This window comes from Penaeus vannamei, chromosome 28 (genome assembly GCF_042767895.1).
Source record: "Penaeus vannamei isolate JL-2024 chromosome 28, ASM4276789v1, whole genome shotgun sequence".
NCBI lineage: Eukaryota > Metazoa > Arthropoda > Malacostraca > Decapoda > Penaeidae > Penaeus > Penaeus vannamei.
The window spans coordinates 5,323,842-5,328,634 of NC_091576.1; positions in this window are offsets into that span (position 1 = coordinate 5,323,842).

Below are 4,793 nucleotides of genomic sequence, written 5' to 3' on the forward strand. Positions count from 1 at the left end.
TCCTTTATCTCTCTCTCTCTCTCTCTCTCTTAATCCCTTATCTCTCTCTCTCTCTCAATCCCTTAACTCTCTCTCTCTCTCAATCCCTTAACTCTCTCTCTCTCTCTCTCTCTCTCTCTCTCTCTCTCTCTCTCTCTCTCTCTCTCTCTCTCTCTCACTCCCTTCTCTCTCTCTCTCTCTCTCTCCAATCCCTTCTCTCTCTCTCTCTCACTCTCTCAATCCTTCTCTCTCACTCTCTCAATCCTTCTCTCTCACTCTCTCAATCCTTCTCTCTCACTCTCTCAATCCCTTCTCTCTCTCTCTCTCTCTCTCTCTCTCTCTCTCTCTCTCTCTCTCTCTCTCTCTCTCTCTCTCTCTCTCTCTCTCCTCCCTTCCTTCTTTCTTTCTCTCTGTCTCTCTTTTGCAAATGAGGAGGGAGGAGGAGGGAGAGGAGAGGAGGAGGGAGACAAAAAGAGGAGGAGAAGAGAGAGGAGATAAAAGGAGGAGAAGGAGAGAGAGACAAAGGAGGAGAAGAGAGAGATAAGGAGGAGAAAGAGAGATAAAGGAAGGAGGGGAAAGAGAGAGATAAAAGGAGGAGAAAGAGAGAGATAAAGGAGGAGAAAGAGAGAGAGACAAAAAGGAAGGAGAAAGAGAGAGATAAAAGGGAGGAGAAAGAGAGAGAGATAAAAGGGAGGAGAAAGAGAGAGAGATAAAAGGGAGGAGAAAGAGAGAGAGATAAAAGGGAGGAGAAAGAGAGAGAGATAAAAGGGAGGAGAAAGAGAGAGAGATAAAAGGGAGGAGAAAGAGAGAGATAAAGGAGGAGAAGAGGAAGAGATAAAAAAAGGGGGAGAAAGAGAGAGAGATAAGGAGAGAAGAGATAAAAAGGAGAAGAGAGAGAGAAATAAGGAGGGAAGAGAGAGATAAGAGAGAAAGAGAAGAGAGATAAAGGGAAGGAGAAGAGAGAGAGATAAAAAGAGGAGAGAAGAGAATGGGAAGGAGAAAGGAGAGAGAAAGAGATAAAAGGGAGGAGAAAGAGAGAGAGATAAAAGGGAGGAGAAAGAGAGAGAGATAAAAGGGAGGAGAGAGAGAGAGAAGAAGGATGGAGAGAGAAGAAAATGAAAGGAGGAGAGGAAGAAAGAAGACGAGGAGTAGAGAGAGAAGATAAAGAGAGGTAGAGAGAAAAAGAGAGAGAGAAAGAAGAAGAAGAGAGAAAGAAAGAAAGAAGAAGAAGAAGAGAAGAAAGAAGAAGAAGAAAGAAAGAAGAACGAGAAGAGAAAGAAGAGAACAGAGAGAGAGAAAAAGAAGAACCGGAACAGAGAAGAAAAAAGAGAGAGAGAAGAACAGAAGAGAACGAAAAGAAGAACAGAGGGGAGAAGAGAGAAAAAAGAAAGAACAAAGAAGAAGAAGAAGAGAAGAAGAACCGAAGAAGAGAGAAGAAAGAGAACCGAGAGAGAAGAAGAAGAAGAAGAAGAAGAAGAAGAAGAAGAAGAAGGAAGGAGGAAGGAGGAAGGAAGATGGAAGGAGGAAGGAAGGAGGAAGAAGGAAGAGGAAGGAAGGAGGAAGAGGAAGGAAGGAGAAGGAAAGAGCGAGAGAGAGAGAAGAAGAAGAAGAAGAAGAAGAGAAGAGAGAAAGAAGAAGAAGAAAGAAGAAAGAGAGAGAGAGAGAGAGAGAAAGAGAGAGGAAGAGAAAGAAAGAAGAGAAGAAAGAAAGAAAGAGAGAGAGAAAGAAGAAGAAAGAGATAAAAGGGAGGAAAGAGAGGAATAAAGGAGAAAGAGAGAGGAGATAAGAGAAGAAGAGAGGAGAAAGAGAGAGAGAGAGAGCAGAGAGAGAGAGAGAGAGAGAGAGAGAAGAAGAAGACAGAGAGAGAGAGAGAAGAAAGGAGGAAGAAAGAGGAGGGAGAGAGAGAGAGAGGAGAGGAGAGTTGAGAGAGAGAGAGAAGAACAGCGAGAGAGAGAGAAGAACCGAGAGAGAGAGAGAGAGCCGAGAGAGAGAGAGAAGAGGCTCGAGAGAGAGAGAGAAGAGAACAAGAGAGAGAGAAGAAGGGCTCAAGAGAGGAGAAGAAAGACCCGAGAGGAAGAACGAGAGAAAGAGAACCGAGAGAGAGAGAGAGAAAGGGCAGGGAGAGAGAGAGAGGGAACGGGGAGAGAGAGAAGAGAACCGAGAGAGAGAGAGAGAAGAGAACCGAGAGAGAGAGAGAGAAGAGAACCGAGAGAGAGAGAGAGAAGAGAACCGAGAGAGAGAGAGAGAAGAGAACCGAGAGAGAGAGAGAGAAGAGAACCGAGAGAGAGAGAGAGAAGAGAACCGAGAGAGAGAGAGAGAGAGGGCGAGAGAGAGAGAGAAGAAGAACCGAGAGAGAGAGAGAGAGAGAGAGAGAGGGAACCGAGAGAGAGAGAGAGAGAGAGAGAGAGAGAGAGAGAGAGAGAGGGACAGAGAGAGAGAGAGAGAGAGAGAGAGAGAGAGAGAGAGAGAGGTAAGAGAACCGAGAAGAGAACCGAGAGAAGAGAGAGAGGGAGAACCGAGAGAGAGAGAGGGGAGAACCGAGAGAGAGACGAGAGGAGAACCGAGAGAGAGGGCTGAGAGAGGGAACGGGAGGGGGAGAGAAGGAAAACACCGAGAGAGAGAGAGAGAGAGAGAGAGAGAGAAGGAGAGAGAGAGAAGGAGAGAGAGACAGAGAGAAAGAGAACTGAGATAGAGAGAGAGAAGAGAACTTTGGGAGAGAGAGAGAGAAGAGAAATGAGAGAGAGCGAGAGAGAGAGAGAGAGAGAAAGAAAGAGACAGAGAAAGAGAGAGAGAGAAGAAAGAAAGAAAGAGAGACAGAGAAACTCGAGAGAAGAAAGAACCGAGAAAGAAGCTGAAGAAGAAACCGAGAGAGAGATAAAGAAAGAGAGAGAGAGGAAGAAAGAGAGAGAGAGAGAGAGAGAGAGAGAGAGAAGAAAGAAAGAAGAAGAAAGAAGGCTGAGAGAAGAGAGAGAACGAGAAGAGAAGAGAAGAGAGAGAACGAGAAGAGAAGAGAGAAGAACAGAAGAAGAAAGAGAAGAGAAGAACGAAAGAAAGAGAAGAGGAACGAAAGAAGAAGAGAGAGAAACGAAGAAAGAAGAAGAGAAGAACGAAAGAAGAGAAGAGAAGGAGAACAAGAAAGAAGAGAGAGAACGAAAAGAAGAAGAAAGACTGAAAGACAGAACAGAAGAGAAGAGACAGAACGAAAGAGAGAAGAGAACGAGAGAAGAGAAGAGAGGAGAACGAAGAGAACAGAAAAGAAGAAGAGAGAGGAGCAGAAGAAGAGAAGAACGAAGAGAAAGAGAGGGGAACAGAGAAAGAGAAGAGAGAGAACAGAGAAAGAGAAGAGAGCAGAGAACAGAGAAGCGAAGAAGAGAAAGAGAGAAGAACAGAAAGAAAGAGAAGAGAAGAAGAGACGAGAGAGAACAGAAGAAAGAGAAGAGAGAGAAGGCAGAGAGCAGAGAAGAGAGAAAGAGAGAGAGCAGAGAAAGAGAAAGAGAAGAAGAAGAGAGAAGAGAAAGAGAGAACAGAAGAAGAGAGGAGAGACAGAAGAAGAGAAGAGAGAGAACAGAAAGAAGAGAAGAACGAAGAAGAAGAAGAGAAAGACAGAAGAAAGAAGAAGAGAGCAGAGAAAAGAATAGAAGAGAGACAGCAGAAGAGAAGAAAGAAGAGAGAACAAGAGAAAGAGAGAAGAGAAGACAGAGAGAGAGAACAGAGAAGAGAAGAGAAGAAGAGAAGAACAGAAAGAAAGAGAGAAGAGAGAAGAGAGAACAGAAGAAGAGATGAGAGAGAACAGAGAGAAAGAGAGAGAGAGAGGCTGAAGAAGAGAAGAGAAGAACGAAAGAAAGAAGAGAGAAGAGAGAGAGAGAAGAGAAGAGAAGAGAACGAAGAGAAGAGAAGAGAAGAAGAGAGAGAACGAAAAGAAGAAAGAGAGAAGAGAGAGCAGAGAAGTAGAAAGAAGAGAGAAGAGAAGAGAAGAGAGAACAGAGAGAAGAGAGAACAGAGAAGAGAAGAGAAGTGTGAAGAGAGAACAGAGAGAAGAGAGAACAGAGAAGAGAAGAGAAGTGTGAAGAGAGAACAGAGAAGAGAAGAGAGAACAGAGAAGAGAAGAGAAGTGTGAAGAGAGAACAGTGAAGAGAAGAGAGAAGAGAGAAGAGTAGAGAGAACAGAGAAGAGAAGAGAAGAGAGAAGAGAAGAGAGAGAACAGAGAAGAGAGAAGAGAGAAAGAGAACAGAGGAGAGAGAAAGAGAAAGAGAAGAAGAGAGAGAAAGGGAAGAACAGAGGAGAAGAAAGAGAACGAGAGAGGAGAAAGAGAGACAGAGGAGAGAGAACAGAGGAGAGAGAGAAAGAGAACAGAGGAGAGAGAGAGAAAGAGAACAGAGGAGAGAGAGAGAAAGAGAACAGAGGAGAGAGAGAGAAAGAGAACAGAGGAGAGAGAGAAAGAAAACAGAGGACAGAGGAAGAGGAAGAGAACAGAGGAGAGAGAAGAGAACAGAGGAGAAAGAACAGAGAAGAGAAAGAGAAAGAGAACAGAGGAGAAAGAGAGAGAACAGAGGGGAGAGAAGAAGAGAAGCAGAGGGGAGAGAGAGAGAAAGAGAGAAAGAGAACAGAGGAGAGAGAGAAAGAGAACAGAGGAGAGAGAGAGAAAGAGAACAGAGGAGAGAGAGAGAAAGAGAACAGAGGAGAGAGAGAGAAAGAGAACAGAGGAGAGAGAGAGAAAGAGAACAGAGGAGAAAGAGGGAGAGACAGAGAACAGAGAAAGAGAGGGAGAGAAAGAGAACAGAGAAGAGAGGGAGAGGAGAAAGAGAACAAGAGAA